General features: G+C 49.6%; 1 protein-coding gene and 1 long non-coding RNA gene across 4 annotated transcripts in view; both read right to left on the reverse strand.

Annotated features, from left to right (window-relative positions):
* The window catches only part of KIRREL1 (kirre like nephrin family adhesion molecule 1), a 114,150-nt gene that overhangs the window by 43,365 nt on the left and 48,445 nt on the right, over positions 1-22,340 (reverse strand). The gene's annotated exons all lie outside the window — the stretch shown is intronic.
* Positions 13,217-18,075, reverse strand: LOC146404045 (uncharacterized). Its single transcript, XR_014844005.1, has 2 exons — positions 17,751-18,075; positions 13,217-17,113 (listed from the first exon to the last, which is right to left on the reverse strand). It is a non-coding gene; the product is annotated as an uncharacterized LOC146404045 (long non-coding RNA).

Below are 22,340 nucleotides of genomic sequence, written 5' to 3' on the forward strand. Positions count from 1 at the left end.
AGCCCGGTTTTCCTTGAGGGTGCTGGGCTCCTGTCTGGGGGCTCCGTTGGCAATGCAGGCAGCTTGTAATTAGGCAGAGGGAACAGACGAGCCAGTTTTTCAATTAAAACCTTATCTACAGGGTGCATAGATATAAAGGCGGGTGGGGTTTGATTTTTTTCTGAGCCAGCCTTCAATATTTGCAGTGCCTGGAAGGAGACTAAGGGAGGGCGCCCAGGCAGCCCTGGCGACATATAAATTCTGCTCATAATTACATGACTTTCAACACCAGGAGATGCCAATAAAGTACTTGCAGGGCACACAAATGAATGGCATGTTGGCATTCCCCAGACGGTGCTTGGACAGCCGGGGCACCGGGAGAGGCTGCAGCTTCTGCCTATGAGGTTGGAGGAGCTGCAGTTGCTGATACAGACGCCTCCTCACTCTTCATCAAAGACAGCCGCTCTTCCGGTCCCCCAGACCTGTCAGTTTCACTCTCTTGGACCCCAGGCTCTGTTAGGGTGGCAAAGTCAGGGACTTCAGTTGTGTTCCTTCCAGAAGGAAGCGGAAGAGGGCCTGAGGGGAGCAAGGCGAGTGGGGCCGCAGGGCTGCCAGCAGCTGCTGGGGTTGACAGCACATGCCAGGCCCTCAGAGCTCAGGAGAGGCTCTCCTCCTTGCGTGGGGTCCCTTGTCTCACTCCCACCTCCTTCAGGTGGGTCAGCAGTAGGCGAGGCAGCCCCAAGCTCCCTCCTTATCCATCCAGAGGGGAAGGCGGGTGGCGTGCTAGCAAGGTTCCAGCTCTGCCTCTCAAAGCCCCAGTTTGACCAGTAGTAGTGGAACAGGGATAGTGGATGGCCCGGGAAAGAAGACAGCAAAAGACCCCAAAGAAATGGGTCTGGGAAGTTCCTGCTGTGGCTTGGCAGTAACAAGCCTGACTAGTTTCCGTGAGGATGTGGGTTCGATCCCTGGCCTCATTCAGCAGGTTAAGGATCCGGCGTTAAATAGCTCTAGTTAAATATAAGGCTCAGGAGGAGTTCCCTTTAGGGCTCAATGGAAACGAATCCAACTAGTATCCACTGAGGACTCAGGATCCCTGGTCTCCCTCCATGGATTAAGGATCTGGTGTTGCTGTGGTGTGGGTCGCAGCTGTTGTGCCGATGGCAGATGTAGCTCAGATCCTGCGTTGCTTGCTGTGGCTGTGGCTGGCAGCTAGGGCTCCGATCCGACCCTTAGCCTGGGACCTTCTGTATGCAGTGAGTGCAGCCCTAAAAATCAAAAAAGAGCCTGACCATGCATGGGAAGTGCTCTGTGAAGGCAGGTGCCCTTGCGCTACCACCATCGCACTCCACCTCCACCTCCAGCTTAGGCAGTAAACTTGTCAGGATGAGTCACTTCATCTTCCCATCTCTCTCTCTTGCTTCAATATTCCCCGGCACAGGTTGCTCTGCAGGAGAAGACACTCAATAAAGTAAATATTTGTGGAATTGAACAGAATGGAGGAAGACAGACCATGAGGCCCTCTCACAGCTACTTGGTGGGGGCAGGTGCTAGGAGGGAGTAGTAAAAAGCACACCCACTGGAAATGGGAAGAACTGGCTTGAACACCAGCTCTGCCATTTGTGACCGGGGAGACCACGGTCGAGTCACCCCTCCTCTCCAGGCCCCCGATTCTTCATCCATAAAGGGCACAGGCTGGACACAAGATCTGTAAGAAGCCTTCCGGGAGGATGGGAAGTGGGCGCCAAGAACCACCGTGAGAAAATGTCACGAGGAGTCCCTGGCACGGGCTTCCGTTGGCCATTGGTATGTTGTTCAGGCACTCGGCATGCCGTTCAGGATAAGCAAAAATTAAATAACAGTAATAATGAGGCTTCCATAAACATCCACAGGCAACTTGTTGGCGAGAATGCTTGTTTACAACTTCTGAGTTAGTTTCTGTCAAGCTGAAGCATACTGGCAGAAACTCTTCCACACCCCACCCTCACTCACTCTCAGCTCTCGACCCATTCCCCTCACTTGGATTCTCCGCTGCCTGAGGTGCCAGCAAAAACTGGAAGAACTCTGAAACCTAAGCAGCAGATCCAGTTCAATTCTATTTTAGTCAGCACAAGTATTGAGGACCTACTATGCACCAAAGTTTATGATAAGTACCATAGAGATAAGGAGTTTAAGAATGCATCGCCTTGCTCTTGAGGCATTTATAATAGCGCTAGTTAAATATAAGGCTCAGGAGTTCCCTTCGTGGCTCAGTGGAAACCAATCCAACTAGTATCCATGAGGACTCAGGTTCAATCCCTGGCATCCCTCCGTGGGTTAAGGATCTGGCGTTGCTGTGAGCTGTGGTGTAGGTCACAGATATGAATCAGATCCCACATAGCTGTGGCTGTGGCCTAGGCCAGCAGCTGCAGCTCTGATTTGACCCCTAGCCTGGGAACTTCCATATGCCTCCCTATATACATATAGGGCCAATCAGCAGCTTTGGCATTTAGGAGAGAAACATTCATTCCAACAGCAGGCGAGGAGGAGGGAGTGAATCTGAGAAGGGACTGTGCCCTGAGCCAGCAGGTATGGAAGTAAAGACATTCTGGGCACAAAGAACACTGAGGGCAAAGGCAGGGACTTGCGCGGTGTGTCTGGGGAATAGTCTGGCATGGCTGGAGCGCTGGGTATTTGTAGAAGGACAGGGTTGTGAGGATTAAAAGTGATAATCCCCTTAAATGCACTTGCAAACTCCATGTGCATGGCAGTTATAAAGGGCGAGGCTTTACTGTTTATGGAATAGAGAAAAGGACAGGTAGGCTAGGATCAGATTGTGGCAGTTCTTGAAATTTTTTGGGGGGGAGGGACTGCATCTATGGCATATGGAAATATCCAGGCTAGGGGTCGAATCATAGCTGCAGGTGCCAGCCTACACCACTGCCATAGAACGCCGGATCGGAGCCATGTCTGCAACCTACACCACAGCTCGAGCGAGCGGTCCTTAACCCACTGAGCGAGACCAGGGATCGAACCAGCATCCTCATGGATATTAGTCAGGTTTGTTACCACTGAAGCCAGGATGGGAACTCCCTGAATGTAATCCCCTCAATCTTTTTCCTGCTATACCTGTCAGGCACTGTGCTGGAGCATGGAGATAGAAAGCAGAATCCCACAGGAGTCAGACTTGAATGCAATGCAACACATGAATGCAACTTGGGATTTTAGGTGCAATGATGAAAGAATAGACGTATATAACAGATGCATAAAGAGTCAGTTTGAGAGTTCCCATCACGGTGCAGCTGAAACGAATACAACTAGGAACCATGAGGTTTCAGGTTCCATCCCCGGCCTCGCTCAGTGGGTTAAGGATCCAGCATTGCTGTGAGCTGTGGTGAAGGCCGGCAGCTGTAGCTCCAATTTGACCCCTAGCCTGGGATCCTCCATATGCCGTAGGTACAGCCCTACAAAGCAAAAGCAAACGCAAAAACAAAACAAAACAAAACAAAAGAGTCAATTTGGCCTGGGCAAGGGGGATAGGGTTGGTGACCAGGAAGGCTCTATAGAGGTGGATATCACTTAGACTGATTTGAAAAATGGGAAGTGTTCACCAAGCAGATAAGGGGAGCTCTAGATAGGGGTGGAGGAATTCCTCCAGACAGAATGTAAGTGTGAGCAAGGGCTCAGACGCAAGGATTTCTGGTGGACTGGCTTATCTTCAAGTGGTTCAGATGAGAGAGAGAAGAAACAGAAATGGGGCAAAAGAAGTAGTCTGGGGTCAGAACATATAGAGTCATACATGGGGAACAAGGGTTTGGATCACATGGTAGTTCTACCTTTGGTTTTTTAAGGAACCTCCATACACTTCTCCATAGTGGTCGCACCAGCTTACATTCCCACCAACAGTGCAGGAGGGTTCCCTTTTCTCCACCCCCTCTCTAGCATTTATTGTCTGTCGACTTTTTGATGATGGCCATTTTCTTCATCACAGAACTACTGACAACAGCCGAGACACGGAAGCAACCCAAATGACCATCAACAGAGGAATGGATAAAGGAGACGTGGTACATGTATATAATCAAATACTACTCAGCCATAAAAAAGAATGAAATAATGCCACTTGCACTCATGGATGGATCTAGAAATTATTTTTATTTATTTATTTATTTATTTATTTGCCTTTTGGCCTTTTTCTAGGGCTGCTCCCACGGCATATGGAGGTTCCCAGGTTAGCGGTTGAATCAGAGCTGTAGCTGCCGGCCTACGCCAGAGCCACAGCAACGCGGGATCCGAGCCACATCTGCAACCTACACCACAGCTCAAGGCAATGCCGGATCCTTAACCCACTGAGCAAGGCCAGGGACCAAACCCACAACCTCATGGTTCCTATTGGATTCGTTAACCACTGCGCCACGACGGGAACTCCTGGATCTAGAAATTATTATATTAAATGCAGTAAGTCTGACAGAGAAAGACAAATATCATATGAGATCACTAATACATGGAAGCTATGAAAAATGATACAAAAGAACTTCAGAAACAGATTCAAAGATTTTGAAAACAAATTTAGGATTACCAAGGGGAAATGTAAGGGGAGGGGAAGGATAAATTAGGGGGTTGAGACTGACACATGAACCCTACTATATATAGAAATGGATGGGCAACAAGGACCTACTGTATAGCACAGGGTAATCTACTCAGCACTGTGTAATAACCTATATGGGAAAAGAATATGAAAAGGAATGGCTCATGTATACCTGATTTACCTTGCTGTATATCTGAAACTAACATGACTTTGCAGGTCAACTATACTCCAATAAAATATATATATGTATTTATATGAGTTTGAATTTTAACACAGTGGTTGAGAGGAGTAAATGAAGAATGAGATAAAGACCTCTGCCAGCAGCTGGGGAGGGTGGGCCCAGCAGGGAGCTGCAGCACTGCTCCTGGAGAGAAATTATAAGGATGTAAAACTAAGACAGTGGATAAAGAGAAATGGAATAGATAGGAAATAGAGAACGGAAGTGAAATCCACAGGATTTAATGGCTGGGAGAATGTGGAAGCTGAGGGGAAGGGCAATGATGTTCAAGTTGGGGAAACAGGCAATTGCGGGTGAAGGCAACTGTGGGAATCCTAGAGGAGGGTGTGGCCGGGGGAGTGATCCGGCATCCAAGGTCATTCTAAGGAGAATGGACTTTATCCTGCTGATGATGGGGAGCCACTGGAGGACAGATGTTGGAAAAATGACTCTTGCACCCATCCCAGGCAAAGAGTAAGCAAGAGGAGAATGAGCCAGGAGAAGGGAGGGAGAAGAGAGTGACCTCCCCTGAGCGTGTCCCTCCAAAGAGGGACTAGAAGTCAAGTGTAGTGACAATTACCCCAGGACTGGCATTGTTGTGGCTCTGATTTGGTTATTGGTAGTATCCAGTTGTGAGGATTAAATGAGGTATATACAGAGTTAAGTACTTTAATATTAGCCATTATTATTATTACTTCAAGAATCATTAGCATCAACCCTGTCATCCACAGGGATCTGTTGTGTGGCCATGAACCAATAATGATAGATGCTTATCACCTAGAAGTGCCGATGAGCAGAGCTGGAAAGAGGAGCTGGGAGTCAGTGTTCTCACACCCCTTGCTTCAGGAAAGGCCAGGGGAAGGAGAGGGAACAGTGTAAACCCAAGAACAGAGGCGGAAAGCGCTGCCTGTTAGTGTGAGTAAACTTTACCACCGCTGTGCTCCCTGCTGTCTGCTCACCAGGACCCTCCCCACATCCACCGTCAGAAAAGATGAGCACACCCTTTAGCCAACGATGAGAGCTCAGAGGAGGGGGTCTTTGTTCTGAGCAATGGTGAACAGATGTTCATTCTGCCCAATTAGGTTTATGCTGAAGCAGGAGAAACGGAGAGTAGACATGAAGAAGAACTTTTCTGCTCTCAAGTGTTCAAGCATCAAGAAAAGCTAAGAGGAGTTCCCGTCATGGTGCAGTGGAAATGAATCTGACAAGCATCCATGAGGACGCAGGTTCCATCCCTGGCCTTGCTCAGTGGGCTAAGGATCCAGCATTGCCAGGAACTCTGGTGTAGGTTGCAGACATGGCTTGGATTGCAGGTTGCTGTGGGCTGTGGCGTAGGCTGGCGGCTATAGCTCCCATTTGACCCCTAGCCTGGGAACTTTCATATGCCTCGAGCGAGGCCCTAAAAAGACCAAAAAAAAAAAAAAAAAAAAAGTTAAAATTCTGGAAAAGTATAGATGGTGAGACCAGGAAAGGATCAAATGGGCAGCAGTTGTCTGACTGCATTCTTCATAATCACAGAATCGGAGAGCTGGAAGAAACCCATATGAGATGACTTAATCCCATCCTCTTATTTCACAGATGAAAACCCAGAGGCCCAAAGAGGTGAAGTGAATTCTCCAGTCCCAGAGCTGGTCAGCGGCAAAGCCAAGTCATAACTCTGGTCTCTCTGGACGCCATCTCCCCCCCACCCCACTCCCACCCCCGTTCCCTGTCACCATAAAGATTCCTTGAACACTGAACACTCTGTACTACAGGTCTGAATGGCCTCTCAAGATTAAGTGACTCCCCCCCACACACACCAAAAAAAAAAAAAAAAAGATTAAGTGACTCCCTGCTTTTAATAAGCAGTATTCTCCCATATTTCTGTTAGCCACCAAGTCCTCTATCTGATATCTGTGACCTCTTGCAGAACCCTGGGGTGGAGGAAACTGGGACTGATCCTCTATTCTCACCAGGAGGCTATAGGTGCCCTGCGGGGCAGTGCTGCTGCTGAAGTGCAAAAAAAACATTGGAGGTGCAGGAGTCCTTGAAACTCGGGAATTCCTGGCCAAATGTTCTAGATACTCTCTTCAGCCACACACACATGCAATCCTCTACCTCTCCGCCCCCCAACACTCACCTCCAGACACTGCTGATTTTTGGTTTTTGACCTGAAAAGCTGCCAAGCCCTTGGTTTTCATCCAGGGATTTCTAGGAACCAGCACTTGAGACCAGCTCAGTCCACAAAAGCTGTGGACTCCGGCTCTGGTTCCCCAGAGCTTTGTGGCTGCTGTGATCTTGGCATCTTCAACCTCATCTCCTTAGGCCTTCTGCTCACAGGTCTGCTGTTTTTCCACCTTCATCTAAACCAGGCGCTCATTGCAGGCTTTTTCCTCTTCCTCACCTCATACCAGGTACCACTGAACATGCCTCCCACACAGCTCTCAGTGCTCTCCCTCTCTGCTGACTCCCTTGTTGACGTCTTCACCACTGCCCCCTGGACTATTATTATTATTATTATTGTTTTTGGCTTTTTGCCTTTTCTTGAGCCGCTCCCATGGCATATGGAGGTTTCCAGGCTAGGGGTCTAATCGGAGCTGTAGCCACTGGCCTATACCAGAGCCACAGCAACGTGGGATGCAAGCCGCGTCTTCGACCCACACCACGGCTCATGGCAACGCTGGATCTTAACCCACTGAGCAAGGCCAGGGATTGAACCCGCAACCTCATGGTTCCTACTCAGATTCGTTAACCACTGTGCCACAATGGGAACTCTCCCTGGACTATTATACAATAACCTCCTAATTGGTGCCCCTGCCTCCAGCTTGCTCCCCTTAAATCCATTCTCCACACAGTTGCTAGAATAATCTTTCCAAAACACAAATCTGATACCACTGCCCCATGTAAAACCCTTCAGGGGCTCCCCAGTGACTTCAGATGAAGTTCAAATTCTTAGGTCCTGCCCGACCTAGCTGCTGTTTACCTCTTTAGTCTCATCTTCTGCCCTCTCCAATTGCACCTCACATTCTAGAAATCCCAGATGTCAGAGGTTACTGCTCCCTCAGTGCACTTGCCTTAGTTTTCTCCATCCTTCAGGACACAATACTGGCCTAGGGCCAAGGAACCTTCCCTAATCCCCCAGCCTGGGCCAAAGCCCTGCCCCGAGCTCCCATGATACGCATGCATCCTATGACTCTGGCTGTGGTGTAGGCTGGCAGCTACAACTCCAATTGGACCCCTAGCCCAGGAACCTCCATATGTCACAGGTGCAGCCCTAAAAAGACAAAAAACAAAAACAAAAACAAAAACAAAAACAAAAAACCACCAAAAAACCTGTGTACAGGGGCTGCAGAGACGCCGCCAATCCCAAGGATGCTATGTTTTCAATTCACCATTATTCCTATCAAGGGTGTCTGGCTTGGGAGTTCCCTTCTTGGCTCAGTGGTTAACGAACCCGACTAGGATCCTTGAGGATTCGGGTTCGATTTCTGGCCTTGCTCAGTGGGTTAAGAATCCAGCATTGCTGTGAGCGGTGGTGTAGGTCGCAAACATGGCTCGGATCCTGCGCGTTGCTGTGGCTGTGGCGTAGGCCAGCAGCTGCAGCTCAAATTGGACCCAGAGCCTGGGAACTTCCATATGCCACAGGTGTGGCCTTTAAAATGTCTGGCTCTTAGATGCTCAACTAATATTTGTTGAATTGAACTGAACTCCAAAGGTAACTTTCTCCTCCCTTTCCACCTCCCCTACCACCTTGTTCTACAAATATTTTATTCATTCTGCCTCCTCATTTGTTAACCCAAGTTTTTCTTCTGCTCAGAGGCAACCCAAAGACCCCTCCTCCAGGAAGCCCTTCCTGAGAGGTCCCCCCTGGCTGCTTTTCTTGCCATTTCCCAGCTCAGTTTGGGCTACATCCTTTAGTATCTCTGCCTTACCTTTCTCTTCTCTCTTAAAGGTAAGCTTTACTTGGAGTTCCTGTCGTGGCTCAGTGGTTAAGGAATCGAATCCGACTAGGAACCATGAGGTTGTGGGTTCGATCCCTGGCCTTGCTCAGTGGGTTAAGGACCCGGTGTTGCCGTGAGCTGTGGTGTAGGTTTCAGATGTGGTTCGGATCTCGAATTGCTGTGGCTGTGGTGTGGGCCGGTGGCTACAGCTCCGATTAGGCCCCTAGCCTGGGAACATCCATATGCCGCAGGAGCGGCCCTAGAAAAGACAAAATAAATAAATAAATAAATAAAGGAGATCATACTTATTAAAAAAAAAAAAAAAAAAAAAAAAGTAAGCTTTACTCCCACCCAAAGCTCATTCTTTCTCAAAACTTTCTTAAATGCTTTACACTCTCTCAGTCAATGTCATACTGTTTCCTACCCTTGCAATTCCCCTCGGGCTGAGGGTGGGAAGGGCTATGCCTCCCACCTGTGGCAGCACCCAACACTTGGGTGTCCTACAACAGGTACTTGGTTGCGATTGTGAAAGGCCTGAGTTGAACTGCCGGCTTGTATGTTTTATGTTATTTTTGTACGTGGGCACAGTCGTGTGTTCTCTTTTCCTTCCTAGGTGTTTCGCTTCACCTCCCTGTGTCCCAGTTTGGACATCTCTGAGCTCCTTCCTGCTTTGATGTCCTGTGATGCTGGAGCTGTGAGTTCACTGAGGACAAGAACTGGATCTATTTCTTCCCCCATAGCTTCAGCACAATGAAGACTCGAAAAAAATCCTGTAGAATGAAAGCCTTCCTGAGAATTTTTTTTCCTCCTTTTTCCTCTTAAGGGAGGCAGTAGAGCATACCAGCTAAACATGGTGACTCAGTAACCAGCTCTGCTACTCAACCTGGGGCAGTGGGCTTTACTTCTCTGTGCCTCAGTTTCCCCATTTGTAAAATAGAGATAATATTGGAATTCCCGGGCCAGAGATCAGATCTGAGCTGCAGTTGCAACCTATGCGGCAGCCACAATAAAGCCAGATCCTTAACCCACTGTGCTGGGCCAGGGATCGAACCTGTGTCCTGGAGTTCCCGTTGTGGCTCAGCGGTTAACAAACCCAAAAGCATCCACAAGGACTTGGGTTTGATCCCTGGCCTTGCTCAGTGGGTTAAGGATCTGGCGTTGCTGTGAGCTGTGGTGTAGGTCATGGCTCGGATTCCACATGGCTGTGGTGTGGGCCGGTGGCTACAACTCCGATGGGACCCTAGACTGGGAACCTCCATATGCCACGGGTGCAGCCCTAAAAAGACAAACAACAACAACAACAACAACAAACCCCTGAGTCCTGGTGCTGCAGAGACACTGCCAATCCCATGTGCCACAGCAGGAACTCCTATTATCATTATTATAATTATTCTTGCCCTATCCTGCTTCCTTCCATCCTTTTTACTTACAATTTTCGAATATCTCACCCTCTTTAATTGTTTGGACTCAATAAGTTTCATCAACATCAGAGGAAACCAAGGGCTTCTGGTCCAGGAAGTCAAAAGAATCCCGTTTGAAGACTCTTGGGGGAGCTCTGGCTGTGGTTCAGTGGGATCTGCAGCGTCTTGGAAGCACTGGGTTCAATCCCCAGCCTGGCACAGTGGGTTAAGGACCCCACGTTGCTGTAGCTGCGGCTTGGGTCATGACTACAGCTGGGACTGATCCCTGACCCAGGAACTCCATATACTTCAGGGAGGCCATAAATAAATAAATAAATAAATAAATAAATAAATGCAAGTCTCTTGGGTTCCAGAAATCTCCTGGAAGTAAGAGAATGATGAAGCAAGATCAAAGGGGAGGAGCAGGAGAAAAAGTCCTGGACAGAGGACAGGAAACTATGTGACCTGATCAGAGCGGATTTTTTTTTTTTTTTTTTTGTCTTTTTAGGGCTTCACCCACGGCATATGAAGATTCCCAGGTTAGGGGTCGAATCAGAGCTACAGCTGAAGGTCTATACCACAGCCACAGCAATGCCAGATCCGAGCCGCATCTGCGACCTACAGCACAGCTCACGGCAATGCCGGGTCCTTAACCCACTGAGCGAGGCCAGGAATTGAAGCTGCATGCTTATGGATGCTAGTTAGATTCGTTTCCACTGAGCCACGACGGGAACTACCAGAGCAGATTATTTTTGTGGGAAGCAGACTGGGGAAAGTTCCCAGAAATCAGGAGAGGGGCCATAGGTTATGAAGCATTTCACAAGAGACCCAAGCCCTGGCCCCAAAGTACTTCTGTGCGTGGGTCAGAGCAGATTACAATCAGCGTGGCTGAGTATCTGGCAGCCCTGGGCAGGGTGTGCATGCTGGACTGGGACTTGTGAACTTGGTTCTGGCCCCGGCTCCATCTTTATCATAATCATGTGACCTAAGTCAAGGCTCACTGCTCTGAGCCTCAGTTAGCCCAACTATAAAACAGGGATAACAGGACGATTTTGGCAAGGCTGTTGTGAGGATTAAATGCGCTCTGTAAATGATAAAGCACCACCCATCTATCAGCCATCATTTTTATTAAGGCTGTATCTACATGGCCTAGTCATCCAGAAAATGTACCTGATAACTGAGGCTCAAGTACCTTTTTAAGCCTCATTTCTTTAGGCCAAATAGGTTCTCGGTTTTCAGAAGGTGGAGGAGCCCCGCCGAGCATTTACGACTCCGCTGCCCAGCCTGACCTTCCTCTGAACCCCCAGCCACCACCCCATGCTCCTCCCTGGTCACACACAGGGGCCCTGGTCAGCACTTTCTACACTTATGACAACTATTTGCCTGTCTCGTTCTCTTCCACTAGCAGGAGGGGTGGAACCCTTCTCATGACTCCATCGGTGGTGCCTAAGCCAGTGTCTGGTGTGAAGAAGGCATTTAACATTGACTTCCTGAATGAGTAAATAAATGGGTGTGCAGAATTCTTATTTAGGCTGCGCTACCATCCTCCTCTTTGTGGCTTCTAGCCATCCCAGCTCTTCTCTCTGGAGTCACATAAAATGAATCTAATTCTCTTCCATATGACAGTCCTTTAAGCATGTGAAGAGTTATGACATGCCCCCAGAGTCTCCTCTTCTCATGACCAAACATCCTGAGTTTCTTAAACTGCTATTTCCTCTCCACGGGCATCCGCATACAAATGGGCTACATTTTCTCCCCTTTAAAAAAAAACAACAACAAACTCTTTGGATCCCATACCCAGCCCCCTTCGTCTGCTCTCCTGAGTAGCTGTATACACAATTCGTCTCCCATTCTCTCATGAACTTTTCTGGTCAAGGTCACCAGTGACCTCCACATTGCTAAATCCAGCAGTAACCCTTCTTTCCGTCCTTATCTGGCAGGATGGATGGATCGACGGCAATTGCTACCACGGACCAACGCCTCCCTGGGCTTGTAGGACCCTGTGGTCTCCTGGTTCTCCTCCTCCCTTGCCCCATCCATGGTCTCCTTGGCTGATTCCTCCTCCTCTTCCAATGGGACCAATTCAAGGCCTCTCTCCATTCACTCCCTTAGTGAATCCATCCAGTTGTAAAGTTTAAAAATACCATCTCTACACTGATGTTCCAGCAGCTCGGCCCAGCTCTGATCTTTCCCTCACACTCCAGCCCCACCTGCCAAACTGCTTATTTAACATCTCCAACTGGATGTCTAATTGGCATCTCAGACTTAATATGTCCAAAACTGAGCTCCCGATTTTCCACTCCCAAACCCGGTCCTCTCAGTAAATGACAACTTCATTCCTCCAGGTCCTCAAGACAAACTTCAGAGTCACCCTCCACGATGCTCTTTCTCTCTCACCCTGCATCCAATCCAGCATTGAATCTTGCCAGTTCTGATGGAGATGGACCACTCCCCATGGCCTCAATGTTATTGCCCAAGCCATCATCTTGCATCTGGGTTACTGCACTAGCTGCCTAAAGGGTCTCTTTGCCACCACCCCTCACACAGTCTATTCTTAACCTAGCAGCCAGAGTGACTCTGTTAAAACAGAAATTACATCATGTCACTTCTGCCCCAAACCTGTCACTAACTTTCCATCTCATTCAAAGTAAAAACCCAAGTCCTTGGGAATCTGTCAAGGTCCTTGACGTGTAATAATCTGTCTCTTCTTAGTCCTGGGCTCCTGGGGCAGGAATTCTAAACCCAGGTAACTACCCAAACAATAGGAGGGTCCTTGTTATTCATGGTGGGCCCTTGGACCCCACCTGGATTTAGGTAAATGAAGTGACTCTGGGTGGGGCTGGTCCTGCTGGAAAGACCCACCCAGAGATTAGAAGGTGGGGGCTTCGGGCCTCTGGTATCAGCCGGACCTGACCTGCTCACCTCCAGGGAGAGGAGGGGGCTGAAAACTGAGTTCAAGCAGACACCCAATAACTCAATAATAAAAAACAACTCTTGGCACTGGGGAGCATCCTGCTAGGGAAAATCTCAATGTGCTGGGAGGGTGAGGGCTTGATTCCACAGGTAAAGGAAACAGAAGTTCTGCATCTGGGACCCTTTCAGAATTTGCCTATGTACCTCTTCACTTGGTTGCTCCTAATTTGTATCCTTTATTTATTTATTTATTTATTTATTTATTTTTAGGGCCACACCTGCGTATACGGACTTTCCCAGGCTAGGGGTCGAATCAGAGCTGCAGCTGCTACACACCAGATCCAAGCCACATCTGCAAACTACACCGCAGCTTGTGGTAACACCAGATCCTTAACCCACTGAGTGAGGCCAGGGATTGAACCCGCATCCCTCATGGATCATAGTCAGGTTCTTAACCCGCTGAGCAAGAAGAGGAACTCCCTGTATGCTTTAAAAATAAAACCGTGACTAAGTATGGCACTTTCCTGAATTCTGTAAATTCCATCAGATTACTGAATCTGCAGGAGCTGTGGGAACCCTTGAATTTGTAGCCAGTTGGTCAAAAGTATGGGTGGCCTGGAATGCTTTCCCTCCTGAATAGGTCTGCTCCCCTATCCGCTTTGGTCCTCTCAATTATCACCTAAATGGTAAGTGTTTCCCTAATCACAGCCCCAGCACACTCTGAATTCCCTTTGTCGCTTTATTGTCCCTTAATATCCAACTTACCATATAACATACAGACTACTTTAGTATCTTTCTCCCTGACATGAAGCTTATAAGGTCCAAGAGGATAGGAATATCCACCCCCTGCTTTGTTCACTGCTGTATCCTTGACACTTAGAAAAAGTACCTGGTACTTAAGGCAAGGTCCATGGCCTCTTTGCTCACTTTTATAAACTGAGCATGTAGCACAGTCCCTGGCATCAAACTGGCACCCTGTTCACATCTGCTAAATGAATGAATACTCAAGACATCAAGCTTGTCGTTTTGCATGGATGATCTCCCTGAATCTTCAACACCTACCAATATGACATATTATTTGCCAGGTCTGTGACCTACCCCGCAGCTCACGGCAACGCTGGTTCCTTAATCCACGGAGCGAGGCCAGGGATCGAACCCACAACCTTATGGTTCCTAGTCGGATTCGCTTCTGCTGCGCCACAATGGAACTCAAAGACACATTAGTATCTTAAAGAAATTAAGTAATTTGCTGAACGGCACAAAGCTAGGGATTTGCTATGCTGGGATGGAAAAATAGGATTAAACGCTGGCTCTTTTTGGCATCCAAGAGCATGAGCCTAAACTCAGCGCTGCATTGCCTCCAGGGTAAAGCAACCATGGACAAGTGAAGTAACCCCTCTGAGCCTCAGTTTCTTTTATCTACCAAATAGGACCACAAAGATTAGGGGAACTGAAGTATGTGACGTGCTAAGGCGACTACATGCCTTGGCAATGGGAGCTATTAGTAGCTGTCGAGATGGCAGAGGGACAGGAAGCTGCCTTAGGCCTTTGAGCATCCACACCGTGGCTCTCCACTCACCGAAGCTAGTTCGTCATTGGCACCTTCCCTCCCCTAGGAGGTACCTGGTGTCCTTGCAGGAGCAGCCCCTGGTCAACAGGCAAGGGCTTCCAGAAGCCCCAGTCCCCTAGGAGCCCCCAGAGCTTGTCTTGGGGGGCAGCGCAGGGCAGGGAGGGGAGGGCACTAGCACAGGGGGAGAGGCTTCACCTCCAGACTATGGCTCTCAGCGCCGGGCCCCAACCTTCTCAGTGCCTCTCCGGAAGGCACATTTTCTGCTCTGTTTCCTCCTCTCTCCATAAGCAGGGACGCAGGAAAGCAGAAGCCTCCTCCACAGCCCCTGTAACAGGGTCCCCAGGCTAGGGGAAGAGGATGAGGAGACGTGGTCATGGGTGGAGAGGGAAGGGGTTTACTTGGGGAGCCCCGTCTGACTTCCTAAAGCTACCCTTCGGGCTCCCCAGAACTGTCAGTGTTCCCAGACACAGAGGCCTTTGTGCCCTGAAAGGGAGCAGCCAGGCAGAAAGACAAAGGCCATATCTGATCCCGGGCTGGGGTGGAGGCCACAGGTTGGGGGAAGGGAGGAATGCAGAGGGGCCAGCAAAGGGCAGAGGTAAACAGGAGCAGGGAGCGGGGAGGGGTGGCCTGGAGTCCGCTGTAAGAGGGGAGGTGAGATGCCAGCTGGTCACCAGGATACCCTGCACGAGTGTCACCATTTTTGTTTTTGGGGTTTTCCCCATACACGCTTTCCCCAGGGCGGATCTCAAGGCCCGCTTTGCACACAGCTTCTCCCAGTCTCCCCACCATCCACACCCTCACAGTCCATGTTGGAGGGCCCCCATCAGGAGTAACAATCCTTTACAGGACATGCAATAATATACCACAAAGAGATAGGGCAGCTGGTGGTGAGGGGCACAGGCCAGAGCCAGCCTATGTGGCTGGCTGCACAACCCGTCTGCATTCGTGTTCTCAGTTACACAACTGGGGAGAGTGCCCGCTCCCGCCTGGAGTTGTTGGGAAGGTTTCAGGAGGCAGCGAGCACAGAAGAGCACCTGGCATTTACTAAGAACTCTACAAACACTGGCTATGGTTACAGCCTTGCAGATTATTAAGCACTTTCATTCCTAGTTCCACCTCATCTCAACAGCCCCAAGAGGAAGGGACGAGCCTCCCATATTACACTCGTGGCAACTGAGGCAATGGCATAACCAAGGCTGCAAATGCTTCTGGCCAGTGTCAAAGAACCCTTCTGGGAGTTCCCTGGTGGCCTAGTGGTTAAGGATCTGGTGTTGTCAGTGCTGTGGCTTGGGTCTGATTCTTGGGAAAGTCTGCATGCTGCAGGTGCAGCAAAAAAACAAACAAAATAACCCCTTCTGAAGAGCCTAGCTGCCTCCCAATGAAACACAAAGTGGTTGGAGGGTGCAAAGGTCACACACCCCATGCCCTGGACATCCAGGCTGGGTCCCTCTTACCTGCATGCTCACCTGGAAACCTCGCTTAGTTATCAATTCGCACATTCACACACTCACACACACACACACACACACACATGCACACACACACGCACTCCCTTGGGCAAGGGCCATACCACCACAAATCTGAGCTTAGGATTGCAGGGCAGTGATCGCAGCCCTGGGCCTGCCTCTGGGTCTCTGGTTTCCGAAGGGCTTTATTCCCCTTCTTGGCCCTCATCTCATGCCTCCCCATTGACATCCTGAGCTTAGGAGTGCAGGGCAGTGCAGCAAATTCTCTGATCATCTGTGAAAGCCCTTGAACTCTGCTCTTACCTCCTTCCCAGAAAGAAACTCTGAACCTGACCAACTGCTTAACTGCCCCATCTCCAGCTCTCCAAACACACTCCCTCCCTCTTCTCCAACCAAGTTGCTGCCCACGATGACAGCTCAACTTCTAACACCATACAAAACACACAAAAGTGCTTCCCCATTATCTCCCGGCACAGATGAGAGGTGGACTCGGCCACTGTCCTGCACACGGTAGTGGGTAATGGGGCTGAGGGTGGACTCTGGTTCTTCTGGGAGGGAATTAACGCAAGGGATCTGAAGAGACAGGAGAGGGAGGTGGAGAGAAACCATTCTCTCCCTGGTGGTTAAGCTCCACAATGAAGAGACCTGAGTGTCAACAAGCAAAAGGAAGAGCCCAGTGCCAGCCCTGCCCAAGGCCCAACTCCTCAGATGCTCAGAGCCCACCGCTCCCACCAGGGACTCTACTACCATTCCTGTCCCTTGTATCGGAGCCTCCACCAGTACCTCCTTGAGGGGCTCTTCCCTGGAGGACCTGGACCCCTTCCTCCCCCTCCATCTCACCTCAAATCAATTGTCAATTCCAACTCAATAATACTTTTTCTTGGAGTTCCCGTCATGGCGCAGTGGTTAACGAATCCGACTAGGACCCATGAGGTTGTGGGTTCGGTCCCTGGCCTTGCTCAGTGGGTTAAGGATCTGGCATTGCCGTGAGCTGTGGTGTAGGTTGCAGACATGGCTTGGATCCCGAGTTGCTGTGGCTGTGGCTGTGGCTGTGGCCGGCAGCTACAGCTCCGATTTGACCCCTAGCCTGGGACTCTCCATATGCTGTGGAAGCAGCCCTAGAAAAGGCAAAAAGACAAAAAAAAAAAAACCAAAACACTTTTTCTTTTCTTTTTTAGGGCCACATCCGAGGCACATGGAAGTTCCCAGGCTGGGGGTCCAATAGGAGATACAGCTGTCAGCCTACACCAAGCCACGTGGGTTCCAAGCCATGTCTGTGACCTACACCACAGCTTATGGTAAAGCCGGATTCTTAACCCACTAAGTAAAGCCAGGGATCAAACCCGTGTCCTCATGGATACTAGTCGGGTACGTTACTGCTGAGCCACAGTAGGAACTCTGCTTTTTATGCTTTTTTCATGGCCGCGGATCTGGCACATGGAGGTTCCCAGACTAGGGGTCGAATCAGGGCAACACCTCCGGCCTATGACACCACAGCCACAGCCACACCCAATCTGAGCCGCGTCTGCGACCTACACCACAGCTCACAGCAACACTGGATGCTTAACCCACTAAGCAGCTCCAGGGATGGAACCCGCATCCTCATGGATACTAGCTGGATTCGCTTCTGCTGTGCCACAACGGGAACTCCCTCGAGAATTCCCTCAAGAATACTTTTCGGAGTTAAATGCTTCCTCTCCTGGATTATTGCTCCCTTGGTTCACATTCTCTCTCTCCTGGCCGATTTCAAAGCCAGGACCACCTCACATAGCTGTCTGTGTGCACGATGTCCCTGGGCATGGGCCATGTGTGCACATCAGTGTGGACGGACCAGGGGCCTTGTCCACAGCCTCTTTGATTAGCTGGCCCTCCCTCTGGCCTCCCCAAAGAGCGGGGCCGCTCTCTAGCACAACACTTTTCAGAACTTAGTGTGGCTCTCCGTTTACCTGTCACCCTCAGGAAGCTCTGCAATGCATCTTCACATCCCAATGTTCCGTAGGGTGCCTGGCCCATAAGAGCTGCTCAATAAATGTTTGTTGAATGACTGCCTATGTTCCTGCCCAGGCCCACACTCATCCTGCTGTGTCTCCCCTCCTCCACTCTGACTCCCACACTGCCCCCCCAAAGTTATTACCCTAGATCAAGAAATCAGTGCACACCTCCAACGTCCCTGCCGTTTACGATAAAATTCAAAATCTTTAGCTGGACACCCAAGGCTGTTTCCTGACTAAGGTCGAGTTAGGGAAATGGCTATTCCCACTTTCTGCAATATTTGTCCCCCCTCTGCCCCCCGGACAACTGCTCTCTGTGCTCTGAGATCAAACTCAGCAAACCACCTCCACTGTGAAGCACTCCTAACTTCCCCAGGTGAAGCAAGACACTTCTTTTATATTTTTCCAGACAAGAAGAAGGATCCATAGTTACAGGGTGCTGACTATGCATCATTATCCAGCTTAATTCTCCCTCACAACAATCTTAGAAGATGGACATTATCACTGCACTGAATGTGGACTCAGGTCACAAAACTAGGAAAAGTGGGAGTCAGGATTTGAACCCCAGTCTTCTCCATCTCACTGCCTCTTACCTCTCTTCTGGGGCCTCCTTCTTATGCTTAATGGCATATACTGGTCTCCATTTCTGTTTCTCCTTTTAGATGTGGGTTGAGAGGCTAGTCCTTGTATATACCTACACTCCCAGAAGCCAAGCCCAAGGAGTAGGCTCATGGGGAACTCTCAATAAATGGGGTTAATTGGGGAGTTCCCATCATGGCGCAGCAGTAATGAACCCAACTAGTATCCGTGAGGACCTGGGTTTGATCCCTGGCCTTACTCAGTGGGTTAAGGATACAGTGTTGCCGTGAGCTGTGCTGTAGGTTGCAGATGAAGCTCAGATCTGGCATTGCTGTGGCTGTGGCAGAGGCCAGCAGCTGCAGCTCCAATTTGACCCCTAGCCTGGGAACCTCCATATGCTGTGGGTGTGGCCCTAAAAAACTAACCAAGCAAAAAAATGTGGTTAATTGAACAAATAAAGAAGTGAGTGAATGAATGGACTGAGCATGATATCACTCCCTCAGGTATGAGCGGCCATGGAGGAATTGTCCAGAGGAAAAGAAACACAAGGGACTCCCGGTCTCATGCTCTGAGCAGGAGAACCCCTTGTGCATCGACTGTCTCCTCTCTTTGGGGCTCTGCTCTTGCAGCAAATCAACAGCCCTAGAGGAGATTGGCATGGTTGCCAAAAAACAAAACGGCAAACACATCACAACAAACCCCAAAACATGACAACAACACCCAGAGGTGACAAGCGCAGCTCCCTGTAAAGAACAAGACAGACCCATCCCTTGCCTTCCGGGACCTCCCTCTGAGACCAACACACCAACATGGGTAGCAACATCAAGGCCATTTGGAAAGAAGGCCTAGAAATAGAAAATCAATACGTGGCCAGATGGTATTTGCATCATCGGTCTGTTAGGAGATGTGAAGGAGCGGGAAGGCCAGGGGAACACAGAGCTCTGGCACTACGCTGCGAGTCAGGGGCCTCAGGGATGATCTGAGTGGAAGGAGGGAAAGCAGCTTGAGGACTTGGGGTGGGCATGGGACGGAGGGTGCGGGCATATGGCAACGTGAGCGCGCGCTCGTCCTGGTCCTCACCACCCAGCCCTCTCAGCGCTGGCTGCGCTCCTGTCCAGCCTGCGTCTCGGGCCAAGGCCGCTAATTGTTTTCTCCACTGGCCAACTGGTGGGAATGAGGGGCCATAAAGGAAGCAAACAGCACATGCCGGGCATCCAGCAATTTTACTGTTGGCAATTTGATGCAGAAAAATAAAACAGAGACAGAGCTGCCAGGTCAGGGAAGGGAAGTCTAGTTCCAAGTGATTTTCCCTCGTAACGCTGAGCAGTCAGAGCTCCTCTTGGGCAATTCTATTGCAAGCGAGACATGGGCATTGTCAGCAAAGTCTGAGTATTTATGATGCAAGACCAGGCAGGCTGGGCCTGGGGAGAGGTGGTGACGGCACGGCAGAGCCTCAGTGTCAGAAGGGACTGTGCAGGTCACCTTGCCTAATCTCCCCCTCGATCAGAAGTCCCTAGTCCAGGGTGCAAGGAATTCGGTCATCCTGGCTTATCCTGACCCCTCTTGGGCTGCAGGGCTCATTGCCTCCTGAAGCAACCTTTTTTTTTTTGTTTGTTTGCTGGGCAGCTATGGCTATTGAGCATATTATTTGTTCATTTATTTACTTGTCTTTTTAGGGCCACACCCATGGCATATGGAGGTTCCCAGGCTAGGGGTCGAATCAGAGCTGTATCCGCTGGCCTACGCCACAGCCATAGCAATGCCAGATCACACACAGCCACATCTGCAACCTACACAGCTCATGGCAATGCCAGATCCTTAACCCACTGAGCAAGGCCAGGGATCGAACCTGTGTCCTCATGGATCCTAGGCAGATTTGGTTCTGCTGAGCCACGATGGGACCTCCAACCATTTTATTGTTTATAGCCTATGAAGCTCTGCCTCTCAGTAACGTCCTTATCCATTCATCCTAGCTCAGCCCTCTGGAGCCAATCAATATTTACTGAGAACATACTATGTCTTGTTATTCTAGATTCTTTTTTTTTTTTTTATAGCCACACCCATGGCATATGGAAGTTTCCAGGCTAGAAGTTGAATAGAAGGTACAGCTGCCAGCCTACACCGTAGCACAGCAATGCCAATTCCAACTTGAATCTGCAACCCGCATCGCAGCTTGCGGCAATGCCGGATCCCTAACTCACTGAGGGAGGCCAGGGATTGAACTCGCATCCTCACCAACACTATGTTGGGTTCTTAACCTCGTCTCTGAGCCACAATGCGAACTCTCCCACTATTCTAGATTCTGAAGTTAAAGCAGAAAAGGGCATTTAAATCCAGTGGGCCAGTCCACTATTTCCTCCACATGACACAGGCTTTCCCCTTCTCTCCAGACCCTTTGGAGCCCTATTTGTGTTCAGCTTTCAGTTTGTAAGCTCTCTGAAGGCCAAGAATGGTTTCTCCTACCACATACCAAGGTGTTTTAAAAAGATTGGAAGATGTCACCTACTTTTATTTTCACAGTAATAACATTTACTCTTAGTTGATATGTTCTTGTTGATTTACTTACTGGACTCCACTCACTCCCACCACCACTAACCAGCTCCCTCCAGCCCTCAATTCAAGCAGAGTTGCTGAGTGGCTGGCTTGCTGGTCCTGCCTGGTATCTGGCTGACACAGAGGCTGGGATGGCTTCCTGGTGAGGAAATGGGAGTGAGTCAAAGGGGTCAATCAGGCAGGCACCCTCAGGCTCAGCCCCGTGCCCTGCGGGCAGGAATGTGTTCTGGGCCTCAGAGGAGAGATGCGAGGAGAAGAGGAGCTGGGCCCTTGCTCTGGAGACCACGTTTCTAGGATGCTCAGGACAACAAGCCAACAGCTACCCGGGAACCCAAAGTGAGGCCATGGGAGCCCAGGCTCAGGATGCACGAGCAAACAGAATTCTATAAGCTTAGAAAGTGCTTCCTGGGAGTTCCCGTTGTGGCTCAGTAGTAATGAATTTGACTAGCATCCATGAGGACACAGGTTCAATCTCTGGTCTCGCTCAGTGGGTTAAGGATCTGGCACTGCTGTGAGCTGTAGTGTAGGTCATAGATGCGTCTCAGATCTGATGTTACTGTGGCTGTGGCAAAGGGCAGCGACTGCTCCAAATCAACCCCTAGCCTGGGAACTACCATAGCAGTCCTAAAAAAAAGAGAGAGAGAGAGAAATAAATAGATAAATAAAGTGCTTCCTGGAGAAAGAAACTGCAAATGAGGTTTGGCGTTCTCTCGTGGCACAGCAGGTTATGGATCTGGCGTTGCCACTGCAGTTGCTTGGGTCGCTGCTGTGACTCAGGTTTGATCCTTAGCCTGGGAACTTCCACATGCCAATGGTGTAGCCAAAAACAAAAACAAAAGCCCACAAAAAAAGAAAATAAGGTTTGGAAGGAGAGAAGGGGCTTGACGGCTAACAATTTAAAATAATGTTCATTTTAACACTTATGTATGCCAGGCAAACTGCTAACCATTTTATAGACATCGATTCATTTAATGCTCACAGCCCCCTGGAAAGAAGATATGATTAACTCCTTTCACAAGAGGAGAAACAGAGCTTAGAGATGAGGTAACATGGCTAAAGTCCAACTGGAATTTGAACCTGAATGTCAAGGACTTCAAATGTAAACTCACTGCTGCGTGTCATCAGTGGGTCCATGTCATCAGTGAGCCCCGTGGTCACATGGTATCAGTGCGCCCCATGGCATCAGTGCGC

This window comes from Sus scrofa, chromosome 4 (assembly GCF_054392235.1).
Source record: "Sus scrofa isolate SSC_HxYL_T2T_F1_AM1 chromosome 4, Sscrofa_HxYL_maternal_Yorkshire_Landrace_v2.0, whole genome shotgun sequence".
Lineage (NCBI taxonomy): Eukaryota > Metazoa > Chordata > Mammalia > Artiodactyla > Suidae > Sus > Sus scrofa.